Genomic DNA, 20525 nt, shown 5'->3' on the forward strand with positions numbered 1-20525 from the left:
TCTCTCCCAGTGCAAATAAATGTGATCACATAGTTTTCTCCTACCTACTGAAGTACTCCAATTAGATTTCTTCAACTTTTACATGCTGATTTCATTCCTTCTGAAGTTTTTGAAATAAACCCGAGTCCTGAGTGCAGCAAAGACAGATTCAGCTCACATGCCCCAGTTAGTTATCCCTTTCCTCCACCTTCCCCTTTTCTCTCACTAAAGCAAATTTAAAGCCTGGAATCCATCTGTGGAACTTCCTGGTTTCATCAAACAGTAAAACGAGGAGAAACCCATTCCATCTTCCCACCCCACCACTCTCCTCATACATCCACATACTGAACTTTCACATTGAGACATCATAGTACCAGAGGAAAGACAAATGTTGCTGTAAAAATGTCAGCTCTTTATACAAAGGCAGAAATATTTTTGTCAGTTATCTCCTCTCTACAGGCACATTTTTTTCCCTAGAAGTACATTATCTTTTTGCTAGCCCTGAAATGTCTCAGGAAGAAAGTTGCAGCTTTACTTATTGCAGGTTTCCTAGAGAAAAGAAGAGTTTCCTAACGATTCCAGGTACAATCACGTGGCCAGACACTGATTCAAGCAAGAAGACCCTGGGTGACTTACCTAACTTAGGAAGTCAGCCTGATCAACATGAGATGCAAGATGTTTCGAGGAGTGGTTTTGTTTAGAGGGGCAAGCAGACACAGCTGAAAAGGGTGTGGCCACAAGGGCAGAAACACTCCCACATACAGACAGAGGTACATACAAGCACACAACCAGCCCCTTAAGTGTCTGTACCCAGTGTTAGAAGGGAAAATTGACTGACACTAAAAGTCAGTTTATTTACTGTTGGAATGAGCCTGTCTGTGAGCAAGTGGAATGAATGTTTGCTTGATGACTTACTTTTAAAGAATGGAGAGACATAATGATTTTCCATTGCATTTGGTGCACCTTTTATAAGCCTATTGTCTATTTTTCCATTTCTGAGTAAAGCTTAATAATTAGCATTTTATGATCCTGTAAGCCTTAAACATTCATTATCATTCATACTTCTATCTTCCTGCTGGCTTAAACAGCGCAAATTACAATGAGTACGCGTTACCAAAATTTTAAAAATGGATCCTGGTATCCTAGCAGCCTCAAACAGCTCTTAACCTTCCATCTACCTAAGACCACATCTGGCTATTCTGAGAGCCTGACAAGCTTTCACTTCTTCACTTTGCACACTCTGTAAATAGCTGTTTATTAATCACACCCTAATTTAAATTGCTCTATTCAGTTGAAGCATTTGAAGTTAATTAAAGTTTCCCTTTAGGTGTATGAATTCAACAAGACTATACCACGCTGTGATTGAAATATGAACAGCACTGCACACAGGACTATGGCTTTAGGCTTTCCCCTGGTTTAGTTTCCTTAAGAAAGAGGTCAGGCTGAATGTTACATTTCACCTTTCATTCCGGATGGGGGAAAGAATTTGAAAACCAAACCCTGTAAACGGAGCAGTGAAGCTGAAAAGTCTCTTAACCTTGTTAAATGAGTTCTTACCTAAAATGACTCATTCTGACCCAGAACGAGTTCACATTCAAACTCCTAAACACTTTGTGCTTTGGCCCTAAAAACAGAAGAGCAGAAAGAGACCTCATATGACAATTTGGGACTATAAACAATAACATATGTATATATATTTCACAGCAAGGTGAGTTTGCCTCCTACGAAGGGATTTCTTCGAAGGGAGTAAAGGAGGTCAAAAGGGCTCCTTGGTATGGAAGAGTAGTTTTCCCACATCAGAAACTTATTATGGAGCTGGAGATCCATTTGTTATTGTTCTTCTCTCTCTTTCCTATCAATCCTGGCTTTAGACCTACTTCGCATAAGACATGTAGCATAATGTCAGCACCAAAGAAAAATCATGGCAGTACCGTGGATCAAGTTTGTTTACTTACAGAAAAGAATATAAAGTGATCAATAAAAAAGCATTAAAACAGGAAACAAAAAACATTCAATGGGTCTTGTAAAATGGGCCAGCTAAACCTGGAGGATGATACAAGCAATTTGTCATATCCTTGCCAGTTCCTCTGACTGTAAAGTAGACAAATGTGAACAGCATAAATGCTAAACTTTACCCACATGTGCTTCACTGACTCATTTAGTAAAGGATATTAAGTGAACTAAACACAAACATTTCATTCATGAAAGCAGCTTCTGAAAGCCAAAAGAAAACCAGCAGATGTGACTCTCCTACTTCCAGGAATATTGAGTAGGAAAGCATTCCATACACAGGAGTAAGTACTCAAACCCAGTCTCATCTGGAATAGATTAGTTTTATAAAAAGTCTTTTTCTAGAACAAATATAGTATTAAGTTGCCTCATGTTGAACTACCACAAAGTGGAGAATTCAAAATTAAGGGCAACAGTTAACACATAATGTTACAGAAGCTTTAGAACCACCAGAAAATTATCTGCTAGCATCAGCTAGATGTACCTTTGAGATAGGACTCTCAGAATATGAGCTACTGGTGGTGACAAGATGCAGATTCTTGTTTTATAAAAGCTTTATGTTAGGAAAATGAAGTAAAACTTCTACCAACATACTTGCTAAAAAACCCTAATTATTCTCTCGTTTCGAGTGCTGAAAATCATGCAATTTTACTGGAATCTATCACTTTTGATAGCAGGAAAATATGAAGCTAGGAAGAATCAAGACTTTTGCTTGTGAATATCTTCACAACACTACAATATCACCCATATTTTGTTCATCATGTCAAATGAAACATCTTTGTAATATGAACAAAGCACAGAGATGTACATGCTTCTGAAGCATCCTAATATTATTATTAGGTGCCTATTTTATTTTTAATCATTTGGAATAAATTTTGTTTATCCAAAGGCTCTTTGCTTACTCACTGACACAAAGGAGATTTGTTTGACTGAATGATACTGTATTTGGATTTGAATGTGTGGAAGAATTATGTAAATGATTGTATGCAAGCAAATTAGAGCTGAGTAGCTTTGTGGCAATCATCTTTACAACTGCAGCTGTTGCAAAAGCAATGAAAATTAAACAGCATGTTTTATATATTGCCACATTGTGAGAAGAATCTATAATAAATGCCGGAAAGTAAGTGTGGAAAGCTGAAACTTTCTCAGTGTCTGCATACTTATGCAGGTAACTTAGAAAATGTTTTCTGTGACACTTACCAGACACTAGATATAAACTATCACCATGCAGTAGATATAATGTAAGTTAATGAATATGCAAGTATTTATTAATGATCCTCAGAAATGGTATCTCAATATAGCAGAGCTTGAAAAACAGTTTTGCAAGGAGCTAAGAAACTTTAAAATGTGGCTTTCTACTGAACCAAAATAAGAGCCAAAAATTACAATTTTACCTTGTAGGTAAATTAATTTTAATATAATTTTGCATCCCTCAAGTACTGCATTTTCTCAAAAATTAGTGTCCTCTGATTTTTTTTTTTTTAACACTTACAAAATGAGAGTTTGTCATACATGATTAGCCAATATTCCACAAGATTACCTTGGCATATGCAGGAATATCTCTTGAATCTCCACAGTAGTACTGAAGGTGTTGGGTTCTCTTCCTTCAAAGCTCCGTCCCTGATGTCCCAATTCAGCAAGAATTGTGCACAAAAACTCCTTCACTACTTTTTTTTTTGAATCTTCAAAGCACACTGAAATCCATTTCTTGTCCACAGAAAAACCTATGTTGAAAAAATATTTTGAGATAACATACAGATAATAATAGTGATGGAATTTGGCCTCTACAGCATCATCTACAAAAAGAATCCTCTGTTTTCTTAGGACCACACAAAAGAAAACAACTACAGCATCACTGTTTTTTCTTTGAGCTCTACTAACATTTCCTGCCCAGTGTTTCCGCTCAAGACTCCCATATGCCTCTATTTATTTACTGATTGGAATTTTTACATGGGAAATTATGTTTTGGAAATTTTGCTTTGGAAAGTTGTAGGTTCAGTTTAGTTGTAAAAGGGCTTCTAAACAAATGGTTTTACTTTGCTGTCAAGAAAGCTAAAAAGAAGTGGAATCTTACACACTGTACTGCACAGCGTAGTGACATACAGATAATTTAACTTTGGTTCAGTCCCTTTTCAAAACACTGCAAGCAGAGTTCTTGGTGCCCTCTGAAAGCTGAGAAATGGGTTGAAATACCACCCGGTGACTCTGTCCTCAACAGATAGTAAATATCCCTTCAGTGAAAGGGAGACAGCAGCAACTATGCAACCAAATCTATCTGGAGTCCTTCTAGGTAAGAACAATGCTTGTTCATGCTGCAGAAACGTTTGAGATGTCTCAAATTTAAATGGGAAAGAAAATGTTGAAGCTCACTTGTACACATCAGAGATAATGACTGAACACAAAATTCCAAAGGGAAGAGTGCACAAGTCTAAATCTTAAACAGAAAAAAAAATTAATTTAATAAAAATATATATAACCTTGTACTATATTAAAACCAACAGTCTTCCTAGGTATCTGCTTACTTACATGTTAAGTACACCAAGATTGTGCTCATCAGCTATATGTAGTACAGCTACACCTGGATACAACTTCTCTTTCAGATTTGCTTACTAATGGATTGGGGATGAAAAAGCACAACACCCTTCAAAATTGCTTCCATGAGGGTTATGTTGTCCCTTGACATCTTTTTATGATGTATTCATCAAATTAAATTAAAGAAAAAAACAAAACAAAACAAAAATTCTAAACACATAATCTCACCAATAGGATCTTTCTTTAAAGTAAAATGCTCTGCAACACAATCAATCCAAGTTTTACTTACATGGAACTTTTTGTGTATCACCATAGGCCTGACAGATACCAGGGCTTGTAAAAGAATACTGTCACAACAGCTTGATAACAAGGCTAAGTACAGGCTACACTCCTTCAGAAAGCAGTGGTCCTAACCATATGATACCCTACCATATTTTCTACTTCATGAACAAATTTGTATCTTAACCTGTTTGTGGTAAGAGTTTTGGAATTTATCAATAAACCTGTTTTCAATCACTAAGCAATGTTTTAAGGGATATGATTTTTCTACAGTGAATTATAAAGGTATTTGAACTGCATTAATACACATAACTAATGAATTTGTAATGCTGTCTCGCAAAGATCTTTTTGATTTTGAAATTATGTCAAGGATCAGAACACACAGCATTTATTCAGTGAAGGAAGAAAGCTGGAACAATCAAAGAATCGTGAAATCACAGAATACTTTGCCTTGGAAGGGACCTTAAAGCTCATCTAGTTTCAACCCCCTCACCATGGACACCTTCCACTAGACCAGGTTCCTCAAATCCCATTCAACCTTGCCCTAAACACTTCCAGGGACTGAACATCCACAGCTTCTCTGGGCAACCTGTTCTGGTGCCTCACCATTCTCATAGAAAAGAATTTCTTCCTCATATCTGATCTAAATCTACCCTCTGTCAGTTTGAAGCCATTATGTCTGCTTAGGATAGGGATGAACAGTACAGAATCACAGAATACGCTGAGTTGGAAGGGACCCACAAGGATCATTGAGTCCAACTCCTGGCCCTGCACAGGACCATCCCCAAGAGTTACACCATGTGCCTCAGAGTATCATCCAAATGCTTCTTGAACTCTGTCAGGGTTGGTGCTGTGACCACTTCCCTGAGGAGCCTGTTCCAGTGCCCAACCACGGTCTGGGTGAAGAACCTTTTTCTAATATCCACCTAAACCTCCCCTGACACAACTTCAGGCCTTGTGCTCCTGATTCTTTAACCACTCATCCCAACACCTTGCAATCTCTCTTGATTGCTCTTGAACTTTTTGTTTCAACTTCACAGCTGCCTACCTGAAAAATCACTGATAGATAATTAACTGAGGGGCATAACAGAATAGGAAACTTTCTCTTCACATCTTTATCCTGGGTCCCATGGAGGCAGCATACTTCCCTAAGAAATGGGTCCAAACTGCATATTGGGCCTTCTGTTCCCTTCAGAAGGGGTCTCACCTGTCTTTTTTGCTTTATGGAAGCAGTTTTGATGCAGGGAGTAGGGTGACTTAACCTCAGTGCCACCCTCAAGCTAGATGAACCGTCTTCATCACTATTTTATTCCAGTTGCAGAGCCTCATACATGTTGTGCAAGGGCACCTGGGAAAGTGGGGATGGAAGGCAAGGGCATCTGGAATAGGTATGACTTGTGCACATTCAGGTTCCTTAGCTGGTCTCAAGTCTGATCTTCTTCTAGGGTATGCAGTACTTCTTTTTCCCAGTCCCTGCTTTGGATTCTACGAATTGAGAAAAAAAGTTGTTGAATATCTCAGTCTTGTACATGTCAGTTTTAGACATGTCTCCCATTTCTCACCAATCAGGGATGGTACAGTTTCTTTCTCTTCCTTTGTTGTCCCATCTACCTGAAGAAAACCTCCTTGTTATTTTTCATATCCCTAGCCAGGTTCAGCTCCAGATGTGCCTTGGCTTTCGTGATTGCCTCCCTGCACCCTGAGTTCTTCTCATTCAACCTTTCATTTTATTTTCAACTACAGCTGTGTAATCTTTTTTTCTCCAGGAAATATCTTCTATGTATCATAGAGTCTCAAAACCCACACACTTTTTGTTCCGTTTTATAGCAATCAGCTGTCTCAGTAAAGACAGGCAGCAACTTTGCTTTTTTCCCGATTTATTTCCTATTCAACATATCCTTTGGGATACAAATCAGCAAAGCATCACAGACTTCAACAGCATAGTTCACAGTAGGTAAGGATCTGGTGTACAGATGGGGCTCTTATTCCAACCTCTCCAGTAATCTCTTCCCTTAGAAGGAAAAGGAAAAGCTGTTGTACTTTAGACTGCCTGGCACTGGCAATGACCAGCTATTGTAAGAGTGACTCTACAGGTCACAGTACTTCGAGGTACAAGAGAGATCTTTTGGTTTGTTTCCAGTGAAAGAAAGATTTAGTGAGAAAGTCCATCCCTTCTGAAGATGGTAACTGACAAAGATGTAAAACCTGAAAGAAAGATGAGCTTATAATGCCACTGTAATCAAGGCTAACGCTGAAACAGAGATCACGTAGTTAATATTTCTGTCAAATCTATCCCTGCTCCCATCAAAAGATGTTCTACACAGTATGAACTGTATCACATCAAGTAATGGGGCAGTTGTACTATTTTGTTTGTTTGTTTGTTTTTTGGGTTTTGGTTGGTTGGTTTGGTTCTGAGTTTGGTTTTTTTGTTGTGTTTTTTTTTTTGTTTATTTTTTTTTTGCACCCATGTGTGGGTTTTTTTAGAGATGATGTAGTTGGTTTAATTATATTTTATGGTGTCTTTTATTGAAAAACTGTTTTCAGGTATTAAACACTGTAATATTTTGCTAATCTGTCCTGTATTTGGAGGGTAGAGAGCCCACTAGTCAGTGTATGGGACTGACACTGCTGAATGTTTGCCCTTCCTGATGGATCAAATTATACCTCTTTGCAGAATACCTGAAAAAGTTTCAGAATCACCATGATGCTATAGCACATTTGTGGGAAACCAAACAGGTGTTCAGGCTAGAGAGCCAGAGGCAGCTACCCAGCGAGAGGCCTCAACACTCACAAGATGACAGTACATGGGTAATGCTTTAATCCTCTACAGGTAAAAAATCCTAGGAAGGTGAGAATTCTTCATAAAAACACATCTAAAACCCTTCCTTTTAAAACTTCCTACAAACACCTCTGGCTCAGTTTTCAACCCTGCAGTGACATCTTATGGTTCCATGGTAGTTCCAGCAGTGAACACGTGCCATCAAAGAACATAGACAAAACTGAGGAACACAAACATCTACATGTAGAAAACTGGGTAGCTGTCATTGCTATGGGATGACCTAACCCCATTAAGTTGGTAACACTGAGCTCATTTACCCTCCCAAACAAAACTAATACAAACAATCGCCTGTTAGAAGGTACTTAGGTCTTTGCACACAGGCTTGCATCCCATGTCAAGAATTAGGCAGGGCTTACTGAAGTTAAGAAGCAGGGCCAGAGGAGCAACATTAGCTGCTAGAAAAACAGACTCCCACCTATCTTAACACAGACAAACTGCCATGACAGCTGGTTGATGCCTTAGGTGGCCACCAGTTTCAAGCAGAAAAAAAGACATTCTCTTAGTTTCAGAGGACTGAAACCATCACATGAATATCACTACAGGGAGTTTTATATCTGCATTGCAGAAGCCAGGAAGAGGTGAATTAATACTATGTATTAATAAAGTTAAATTTTTCTTACACAAAAACCCTATTAAAATGCTCAGTCAGAACTTAGTCCTAGGACTAAACCCACTCCAGTCTAAAAAATGAATGCATTTGTAGACCTTTCCATAGTTTAATGTAAGATCAGTCTTTATTCCTTAATTAACTCAAAGCATGCTATTGTTTTCTGGGTCAAAAGAAAACTACTATATAATTTATTTTCTTATGATGAATAGCAAAGCTTTTAGCTAGGTCTCTTGGGAACCAGGGGGGGTTTCTGCATAAATTGCTGGGAACATTAAGGTGCTTCACAAATAGAAGCAAACTGGGGATGTGGAGGGAAAGCAATAGGCAGGCTTGCCTTGTAGCTGAGGTTAGCTTTTGAGCACAATACAGGTTTTGTGTGATTACTGGTGAAGGGAACAAACTCAGGCTTATGGTGAAAACTCCACTGTCCTTATCTGTACTAGAATGCCATGCCTGCATCATAACCTTTTCACCCCATCAACGTTAAGTCTTCACCATGTCTTTAGGGTCTTGATTTGAATGCATGTGCACTCTCTAGAAGAACATACATTGAGCTCTAAATAAGCTCTATTTCCATTCGATTAATTTTATGCCTTACTAGAGATATAGAAAAATCTGAGTATTTCAAAACAGGAAATTCAAAAAGTAAAACCTCTAAAGCTTTAACACTGAAAAAAGAGTAGTATAAACTTTAAGGCTATACATTCTGCATGATCTCTACATTCTTGGCTTTTGACATAGATCATTACTGAAGTCAAACCTTGCCATGGCAATACTGGTATTTAGCAACACTAATTGGGATTTCAACCAGAGGACACATAAAGAAATTCCTCAAAGAATACACCCACCTTCTACAGAAATATGTTTTCCTCCTCTGGCAATCACCAATTTTCATACAAAAGAAAGGAAATTAGAACATCTGGCAAAGTGAACCTTGCTATATTCCTAAGAATGGAGAGTTTATTGAGCTCTAATGGAAACTGGAATACTTCCCACTCAACTGGTACATAAAGATGAGATCAAATTAATAAAACATGCACAATTGCACACCTTTACTACTTTATTGATTTCCCTTTATTGCTTCGTAACCCATATCACCCTCACCTAAATGTTGATTTTGCTTGATTTTTACTTCTGTTCTTGAGACATATTGTTTGGTTTTGAAGATTTTGATCTATTGAAGGGTTTCACATGAGAGGAAAAAAAAGCAGCAATGTTTGCATAGTTGCCTCCAATTAGAGGAGAACTTGACAACTCAGACCCTTCAAGCCCATGTGCTTTTTTCCTGCTCTTTTTTTCTCCCAGTGATCAAATCCCCATGTCTCCAGGGGAGTAAAGTAACAGTGATTTCAGAGACCAGCAATAACTCTGCAGATTCATCCAAGCACAAGGCAGGGTAAAAGGGCTAAACAAAAGTTATAGAAAGAAGTTTTAGGAAGAAATTTTTTACAGAGGGGGTAATCGGATATTGGAATGGGCTGCACAGGGAAGTGGTGGATTCACCATCCCTGGAGGTTTTTAAGAGACTGGATGTGGCACTTAGTGCCATGGTCTAGTAACCACAGCGGTGTTGGATCAAGAGTTGGACTTGATGATCTCAGAGGTCTTTTCCAACCCAGTTGATTCTATGATTCAATGATTCTATGACTTCCAAGCATAAAATGACTATTCAGTCTAGTGGAAAAAAGAGATGACTGAGTAAAGATATGATGGATGTTTATAGAGCCATGAGTAGCTTGGAGACAATGGCTCTTCAACAAAAGGGCAGGATATCAACTGAAGCTAGATGCTGGGAGACTCACAGCAGGTCAAATGGAAGCTCATGTATTGGGTGCTGAAGTTGTGAAATGCTTTGCAGCAGGGTGTTGTGAATGCTAAGACCTCAGATAAGCACAAATAGTCGATGAATTGGAAGTAAATATATCAGAGGGCACTAAAGATGCCACCTTTTAGCTCTAAGAGTCTCTGATCCTTGAGCATTACTGCAGGTCTGCTGTGTTCATTTGCTCTTCCTTACATATCTGCATTTGTCCATCAAAAACAGGATAGCAGCTTATATGGACAGCAGCTCATATCACCTGTTGCCATTCAGAGGTTTGTGGTTAGTTATCCAAATGCTAAAATTGCCATAAAATGAGAAGCAAGCTATCCAGCCCTGTGGATCAAGAACAGTCCTGTTATGGCATTTTATTTATTACCTCTGAAAAGCAAAAATTATGCCTGTTAAGGAACGACACTGTATTTTACCAAATGGCACTCATACTTGCCTAAGGATAAGAGCTCTTCCAGCAGCACATCTCACACAGACTTCCTGGGAGGGTGGAAAAATGATTTGAAAAATTTTTGCTAAACCAAGGAGCTGAAAAATTTATCATCATACAGAACACAAGGATTCCTCCTAGAACTCAGGTTAAAGATCATTGATGTTAAGCTCTAACAGTAGGGTCCACTTTAAAAAAACATGTGCTTGAGTCGCTTGTAAAGCACAGCAGAAAGACAATTTCCTGCAAGAAACACTGGGGATTTTGCCATAAACAGTTATAACTTCCAGACTGCTCCAGTTCCAGCTTTAAACTGCTTCTTTGTCTGTTTCTAGGCAGCAAAACAGGCAAAGAAATGTTCATCCCCCAATACTTACAGAGGTCACAGTTCTGTTTTCCAGACCATGTTCAGTGCTAACTTCCTTGCCTGCAGTACTTTAAAAATAAAAAAAAGCACTGGAGTTGTCTTAGTTCCGAGGGACATTTTTATATCGTCTTTCTGTTCATTCAGTCATGTGAAGCAGACATCATTTCATTGAAAACTAAAGAAATATCTTATTGCCTTTTAACTTTAAAACATTCAACATATAAGTAAAAACATAATAAAAATGAGACAGTCACATGTAAAGCCCACCACCGTGTGGAAGGGTTATAGGGTATGACAGCCAGATCAGAAGTGACATTTCCAGGTCATGGTTTTCTGTCCTTAATTCCTTCTGATTGTACTCACCCATTTTATTTTGGTAGTTCAGAGCAGACATGCTGCAACAACGAGGATTATAAAACCTACTACGTACTAGGCTCACTGTTATTTTATCACACAGTTAAATACTGCATAATGGTCCCACAGGACTAAAGGGATACTCTGGTTTCTTACAGAAGGAAAAAATAATAGTTGGGTTTTCATTGAAAAACTGACTAGATTTTTTTTTTGCATGCTTTTTTTATTATTAGCTGTAGAGTTATGGTTAGATTAAGGGATTCAAATGTAGTGTACCTATAATTTCACTTGTTCCAGCTGTACAAACACTTATGCACATGAATCCCATTGACATTTTCAAGGGTAAAATAAAAGTTTAGCATATACAATAACTGAATGAGGTCCATCATTACATACACATTTGTGTTCCCAGGACTTCACTGTCCTTATTTTTTTCTGCTGCATTCCTATGCAGTGCAAATGGCTTTATTTTAGCAGTCATCGTGGAATCTGCCTGCTGCCTGCCTACCTGCTGCTTACAATAATGTGCCTGTCCTTATTTTAACTAAACAAAAAATTGTTTCTTAATTAGAGTAAGCACATCAAGCAAAAGAATCAAGATGTTTCCAGGCCAACTGTACCGGTAGTATTGGCAGGAGGGTAAACTACCCAGTCTTTTCATATTCTGAAGAAGAGACTACCTATAACAAGCTTCTCCAAACAGTTTGGAATTGAAAGTGAGTTCAATTCAGATGAACCTACCATGTAATATAAGCTTCAGAGGAAGGAGGGAAGAAAAAAGATAGTTGAGACCCATCATGCACCTGAAAGAGACAGTCTCAATTAAGGTATGATACACAAACAAAATTAGTGTTTGGGAAGGTCACGTGCAAACTCAGTCAGCAGTTGCCCCAAACACATTATCCTCTCAAAGGCAGTATGCACAAAGTAGTTTTTCTTTCTCACTGATCTCACTATGTAGTATTGCAGGATGAAAGCATTTACGCAGTACCTGGCACAGTGGGGCTGACATACATCAAGTTCAGACCGTAGTTTTCTTACATGAATATCCTTCCAACAGCAGAAGCAAACACCCTTAACACCCAAACCTTCACAAGAGCAGCAGCCACAGGAGAATACCACCTGTACATGAAGGACAATGCACAGAAGGTATCAGTGGTTTCTAACTTCTGTTCCCTTGATCGCCAACATGTTGCAACTGGGTCTTCAACAAGGGTCTTCCCTCTCAGACTCAGCAACATCAGCTGAGGCAACAGGGACTGCTTCCTTCTGCAGCTGTGGGTTTAGTTTAGTCCATAACCTGCACTCCAGGGTACACTCACTGCAAATAGCAGAGGGTAACCCTACAAAGGGAACCTGGACTCCATGTAGCCTCTCTATGGGTCATGTTGCCCTCAAAAATATTTTCAGCTGTGCCTTACATGAGTCATAGCAAATAGTAGCTAATCCAGTCCAATTGATTGCCTTAGCTTTACCAATTTTCCTGCTAACAAAACTGAGGGGGAAAAAATCCTTATTTGTAATTATCTCTTATTTCCCTTCAAGCTAATCCCTTTGTGAGTGTACTGGGTAAAAAGAACACTTTCGGTAGTGGTGGTGGGGCTGCAGAAGCCGCCTCTGTGAGAAGGGGTGTGTCAAACAGCTGACTCAGCAATGGACCCACCGCAGGCTAAAGCTGAGCCAGCCAAAGTTTGTCCCACCTCTCTGAAAACAGTTTTAAGAAAGGGCAGAAATAGCTAAAACTGAGAGGATCAATGTAGGGTAGCAAAGGAGCACCAAGGTCAGAGTCAGAGGCTGAAGCAGGTGCAACCCCAAAGGGACTGCAGCCCATACTGGAGCAGGTAAACTCCCAATGGGACTTCTGTCAATGGAGGACTCACACCACAGCATAGTGAATAAATAAGCACAAAGGAGTAGCAGAAAACAAAAAAAGGAACAGCAAAGAGAAACTGCTACATACCAACCTCTAAATCCTGCATCACACATCACCTCACTAGTTACTAGGTGTAACTTGCATCAGTAACAAGAAAGGAGGTAAGGTGTCTGGAGTGAAGTTAAGTCTGAAAAAGGGAGAAGGAAAGTGTTTTCACAAAGCATTTAAATGTTTGTTATCTTTGTTTTCCAATCCCCAAATCACTAATTAAATGTTTATGTTAACGAGCAATACATTAATTTAAATTCCCCAAGCGGAGTCTGTTTTGCAACAACAGTAACTGGTGAATTATTTCCTTGTCTTTATCTTGACCCATGAGTTTTCTCACTTCTGTGCTTCTTGTTTTCTCTGTTCCTCCCCCAGTCCTGTCCTGCTGTGGGGGTAGAAATGTGAGAGCTTGCCTGCTAGCCGAAGCCACCCCATCACAATGAGGAATGTGTTTTAAATTTTTAATTCCCTGGGAGTACAAATATGACAGTATAACAAGCTGTTTTCAGTAAAAGACTTGCTTGATTAAATTCAAGTTTCTTGCAAATAACATTATTCATGCTAATTAAAATGCCTTCATTGAAAATGAGAAAATAAATAGCACCAAAAGAACACTTTAAAAAAAGGCCCCTCTTGCCCAGTGCATAGAGTCTGAATTTTAATTTTTCTTCAAAAAGGAAAAAAAAAAATCAGCCAATATTAACCCTTTAGAAGTTGCTTACTGTAAAAATTTGCTATCCTGTAAAGAATACTGTTTTCTTTACAGAAATGTTTTTCAACAGATGGGAGAGATACATTTGGGCATCTATTTTAGAACCTTTCTGTCCTTGAAATTGAGAAAATTAATCAGGGCTATGTTAATTATTTTGATTACCTTGAGCAGTTTTGAGGAGTAACCTGGGATATTAACAGCAAGAAATTGTCAGTGCCCAGGTGTTAATTTGCTCCAGAGCTTTTCCTTGGTATAATGCAGCACACAGGAGGGAAAGAATTGCTGTTAAGTGACAGCCTAGTTTTTATTATGACAGTGTTTTACATACATGTCTACAGCAATCTGTTTACTGAATAGAGAAAATTAGCATTGAAAAGTAGGCAGTGATTTGATAAAAGAAGGAAAGGCAGAGGAGAGAGCTCATGGCAAGAAACTGAACTAAATTACAAAGAGCATACTGACCAACATGCTAGATACCTTTTGGTGCACAACAGAGTAACCTTTCTAGTTCCATGTCAGCATAAATAAGTGAAAGAAAACATAGGAATCACATTTCACCTTTATGTTGTACTGACTCTTTTGCTATCACACCTGTCATGTCACACTTAAGAGAGATAATAGCGTTTAACAATTTATTTTGGCACTAATGATGCCAGCTAGACCTTTGATTATCAAACACAGTTATATTAGTCTCTCCCACCAGTCCCTAAAAAGGGAAATCTTGTCTCTGGCAAAGTCATTCAACAGACTCAAAATGCCACCTCAGTTTAATATGCTGATGAAGTCTTAACACATCGCAGCTCATGTGTATGAGGCTCGAACAAAACTTGTATTCCTCTTCCTCCCGCATTCCATAGTATTTTTATATTAGCTCATTTACAAAGCACAACAAAGGTTCTGGCTTTGGTTATCCTGGCTGATAGTCTGCATTTTTTCTTAAACCAAAACCAAGTTTAGTAGACTCCTTATAAAACCACAGAATTAATCTTTGAAATCTAAGTAAAGGGGAGAACACCGCAATAGTGTCAGAATTTAACATTTTCTACAATTCTCTGATGACTAACTTCTAAGAGGCAGCAACCCAGTAATACTTTGAGTAAACTGAAAAACACCATCCTGCCCTAACTCACTGCATATTTTTAATATACAAGATTGCATAAAAACTTTGATTCATATAAATAATTATATATATATATGCGTAAATAGCATGTGGAGATCTCTTAGTTAATGCCCTAATTCATAGTGTCATTGGTACCTTTCATTATTAGGCTTCTCTTCCCAGTCAACACAGTCAGAAGAAAGAATCTGCAGATGCAATTCCCAAAAGAAGTGCATTCACTAACTACAAAGGTGAAGAATATTGTTGTTATCAAGATATATTTCTCTTTTTTCTTCCCTCTTTCCATAGTTAGGATCACAGTTCCTATCACCATAACTGTTTGTTTCTAAACAAATGCCACAAGTTACAGCCCATAAAGTTGAGAACCAGTGTTTTGAAAGTGTAAGGAAGAAATCTTTACTTTTAGAAAATTGCATTACTTTTTGTATGAAACTAGTTAAAGAAATTTTAGAGAACTGCAATAATATCTGCTGAAATTGTGCTACTTAATAAAAAAAATCTACAGAATCTAGTTACATGATTTTATATTTCATACTGCTATTGCTTTAGTGTTTGGGGAGCAGCAGGACCCAAAATTTCTGACCAGTTTAGGTGCTGGACATTTGACTGCAAAAACCAAATCTAAATCTCTGTGACTGAGTTAAGAAAACTTCAAAACCAAAATTAACCAAAGCAACTTCAACCACACTTGTAGCTAAACCAGAGCCAAACTAAAAATGTATTTGTTCAATTTCTGTTCCTTTAACCATGTAAAAACTTCTAGCTTCAATCTAACTGTAGATGGACATCTAGTGGTATAATATAATTGATTCTTTTTTTCAAGTACTTTCATATATTCAAAGTCCTATTTATAGAAGGTATTTCTAGCATATGAAAAATTAAAATACTATATACAAACTTTAAGGCTTTATTTTCAGCTGTGCTTTACCTGCCTTCTTAATTTCATACCATTAAGCAGCATCAGAAGCAATTAGGGGTTTGGAATCATATTCAGAAGTCCTCAATCAAGGAAAATTTAATTTTCTAGCAAAAAGAGTTCCACATACTCTATACGTAAGGGTTCAGCCCTGAAAATACAATACTTAGGTACCCTACGTAACAATAAATTGGTGGTACTTCACAGAAAAAATGAGCCAAGATCACTTAGTCTGTTTAAGAAAACATTTTATGCACTAGAGAATATACACAGACTCCAATCATCTGTTAACACAGATTTGCTCTGGAACAGCCCAACCAAAGTAGACCCACAAATATAGATATAAGGAGCTTCTCCTACGTAGGCGAAAAATACAGGCAACATTTCTCTAAAGTTTTGCAGAATCCATTTAACAATTGTGCGTACACGTCCAACAAGTTATTGATGAAACAGGTATTGATTTTCAGTGATGTGCTGAACAAATAGCAGTCACTGTTTAGTAACACACTTTACCTTCCTTAGCTTCTTGTCACTTCAGTGCATGCTCTAAGTCTAAGGTCTGTCCCAGTCTTTAAAATATTAACCATCATATGTCTAAAATAATTTTACCTGGCACTTACTGTACTGAATCAAAAGGGAAAACACAAAGATAGAACTTTTTAATGTAGAATAAAAAGATTAGTCAACATACTTAAATGACTGAAATAATAAAAATTACATGAAGGGAGGGGGGGAAATACAGTGATTAGTTTTATTATTTATTTTACAGTAGTGACAACTATCATATTCTTGCTATACTTGGAACTAGAAAGAGATTACCTATAATCTGACTCAACATGAAATAATACAGTCCATGGAAGCAATGAGATAACACTGTCCTGGCTAAGCAATAGGGTCAGAATATGAACACCATTTCATGTAGAAGTTTCGGTAAGCAACTTGTAAAAGGACAATCTCTTATGTCTTTCATAAGAAGGTGAAAATTTGGAAGGCAGTCAATAAAGGGGCACTTAGAGGTTCCCACACAGTGCCCTTCCCTAACAAGTAGAGGAAAATGAAATCATTGGTAAAATGCATGAGATGCCAGTTCTTAAAATGTTAAAGGGGAGGCCTCTACGAAACTTAAATACAGCATATGCAACTTCTGTTTTCAAACAAAGTGGTCAACCACTGTAAAAACTCAGAAGTTACCTAGAAATGGCAAGAAATAATAGGGAGAAGAGGTATGACAGTGCTGCATTAGAGTATGAAATTTGGCAGAAACTAACCCCCCTTGCATTCCAGCTAGTCCTCAGAGATCAGAGGGGCTGGGTGCAGCTAGGCTGAATTTCTGATTATAACCAATGTAGCACTATAAGTCTAATCATGTTCGATAAGAACTTTCACAATCACAAAGTCACAAACAGTGTGGCTTATTGAAGCAACAGAAATAAAGATTTGGAATAGCCATTGATAAATATACTTCCTGCATTAGTGCTAAATATATTAAGGCTAGCCAATGATTATTAAGCTAAGTTAACAATTCAAACCAAACTAACAAATTCAGCTTTTCACTAAGCTTAACTTCACTGTTCATTAGCTTGGTTTCACCCAGGTGTGCTCTGACACAGTCAGAGATGCAAATCTTACCAAAGAGTCTTTCCTGCTTGTTCGTGAACTGTGGTCATATTTTCATCCTCTACATGAAAGATTCCAGACATCAATTTTATTCTTTTGGATAAATGGAAGTGGGACTGTAGTCAAATATAATTGGTAAAATGGTGTCATCATAGACGAAGGGGCAGCCTCATTTTTGTATTGATGGGTGTATTTTTTCATGTGTAAAGGAAGGACAATGACAGTTTTGGTTACCTTCGGTCAAGCTGAGCTATAGGACTTAGAGTTGAATCAAAGGCAGAATAGAACCATGACACTTCAGTATCACTTCCTGCTCCACACAGCTGAGGCAGCCGTAAAAGCTGTCTGACCTCTGCCTGATAGTCTAATCCCATCAGCATGTTAAAACTGCACCTCACTCTCTCCTCAAAGGACCAGATTTATACTTCTAACAAATACTCTGGTTTGTGAAAGCTTACTACAGAAAGTTGTGCAGGGATCTCTCCTGTGTATGTAGTAAACAGCCTGTGAAATTAAATGCTGCTAAATCACAGGGGAAAACAGCACATTAGGTACATAATGGCAGATGCTAAACTGTCTATCCTTTCCCAGGAAAGCTGAGTCATTCTGGAGAGTGCTCAGAACTTCAGTAAATGCTCAGCAGTGGTTAAAAAGGCGAATACAAGTGTTAGGAAAAATTATGAAACAGAAGAAAACAGTACACTGGGATACAAAATTAATGATACAACTGTAATACTGCACACCATTCTCGTCGCTCCATATAGAAGAAAACATAGAGAAGATTGAAAAGAGATTAAATGTATGATGAAAGAAGGAATGGAAGAAAGAGATAGCAAAGAACACAAAATTACGGGCAAAATAAAAGATGTGTGAGATGTTATCATAATTTTTTATAAGCAGGGGAGATAAAAAATTACACTGAGAAAAGGGATGGGGTTGGTTTATTGTTTTGGGGCTTTTTTAAAAGGGAATGTTATTTCACACAACAAATTTAAACATTCCCACAAAATGTTTTGAATGCCAAAATCAAAATATGCTAAAGCAACAATTAGACTAATTAATTGAAAATAAGCCCAGCAAGTAGTATCAGAAGCAATGATGTGAGTTCAACCCAGGCTACAGGAAGCTGAGACAAAATACTATAAATTTTACCTATTCTTGTACTCTTTCAACAAGCATCAATTACACTCCAGTCAGAGGAATACAGGACTGGAGTGACTCCTGTTCTGACTCAGTATTGGCACAAGAGTGAAAGTAACCATGGGAGAATTCACAGAATAGATTATATCAAAGTTTTGGATCTTTGTTTTTTTAATGCCTGGGAAAAAAAAAAACATTAAGAGCATTAAAAAACCATTAAAAAGCATTAAAAGCTTTGGCTGTAGTCAAATGAAAATAGGCATGGCCATAAGCAAAATTTAGGTACAAAGCATCATCAACATGCAAATGTCTACCCCTACACCACATTTGGGAAAATGAGGAGAGGAAGGAGTGAAGCAAGAATCAAAATCAGGAGGCAGGAAGAGGAGCTGGGAGATGGCAAGTTATAGCATTAACGGAGACAAAAGGAAAAGAGGGATGAAAATGTCTCAAAGAGGAACGACAAATGAGAATGAGCTGATTCTGTCTCGTTAGTAGTAAAGGAGTATGACACAGAAACAGAGACCTAAATTTCGTCATCTGATATTGCCTCTGCAAAAAGGCAGGAGCTGGAGGGAATTAGATTAAGACAACATATATGATCTTCTCAGAGAATATCGACTGCAAAAGGCAGGCAAGGGAGATAAGAAAGCAAGCATTAGATGAGGTTAAGAAGGAAGGCACATAAGATGAAAACAATGCCTTGCAATAAGCTGTATTTTCAGGCAGAAATAAATGCCCACAGAATCACGGAATTGCCCAAGTTAGAAGGGATCTTGAAAGATTCTCTGGTCCAACCTTCTGTAGGAAAAAGAGATTATCTAGCACCCTGTCTAAACACTCTTGAAAACCTCCAGCAATGGGAATTCTACCATGTCCTGGGGAGGTTCTTTCAATGAACAGTTAATTTTACTATCAACACTTTTTTTCTTATGTCAAGATGAAAGCTCTGCTGTAAAACTTGTTCCCATTTGCCCTTGTCTTTGCCATCTGGCTCCTTGTGGAAGGACCCCAGTCCTCAAGTATCCCACCCCCCAGATTAAGGAGAAATTCTGAAAGCACCAACAAAAAGCTGAACTGGTTACACACTGAAAGTGCTCTCTTTAAGGCTAGAAAACCCAGCTTCAAGAGCTAACCATGAGTACCTCCATCAAAAAGTGAATGAAAAAAAAACCCACTCTGTTTTTAAAACACTGCAGAGGCACCCTTGGGCTGTGCCTGTTCCCCTTGCCCATGGCTGACAACCATGGGAGAGGTGGGATGGGGAGCAATCTAGGGAAGTGATTTTTCCCCTGCACTTGGCACCAGTGAGGCCACACCTAAAGTACTGTGTTCAGTTCCAGGCCCCTCAATTCAGGAAGCACATTGAGGTGTTGGGGTGAGTCCGGAGAAGGGCAATGAAGCGGGTGAAGTGTCTGGAGCACAAGTCTATGAGGAGCTGCTGAGGGAGCTGGGCTTGTTTATTTCGGAGAAAAGAAGACTCAGGGTGACCTTACTGCTCTCTAGAACAACCTGAAAGGAGATTGTAGTCAGATGGGAGTCAGTCTCTTCTCCCAAGTAACAAGAGGGCATAGTCTTAAGCTGCACCAGGGGAGGTTTAGATTGGACATTAGGAAGAATTTCTTCACAGAAAGGTTGGTTAGACACTGGAATGGTCTGCCCAGGGAGGTGGTGGAGTCACCGTCCTTAGAGGTGTTTAAAGACTGGATAAGGCACTTAGTGCCATGGTCTAGTTGACATGGTGGTGTTCGGTCGCAGGTTGGACTCGATGATCTCAGAGGTCTTTTCCAACCTAACTGATTCTGTGATTATGTGAGTCACAGAATCATAGAATCATACAGTCAGCCGGCTTGGAAAGGACCTCTGAG

This window comes from Chiroxiphia lanceolata, chromosome 1, assembly GCF_009829145.1.
Source record: "Chiroxiphia lanceolata isolate bChiLan1 chromosome 1, bChiLan1.pri, whole genome shotgun sequence".
NCBI classification, from domain to species: domain Eukaryota; kingdom Metazoa; phylum Chordata; class Aves; order Passeriformes; family Pipridae; genus Chiroxiphia; species Chiroxiphia lanceolata.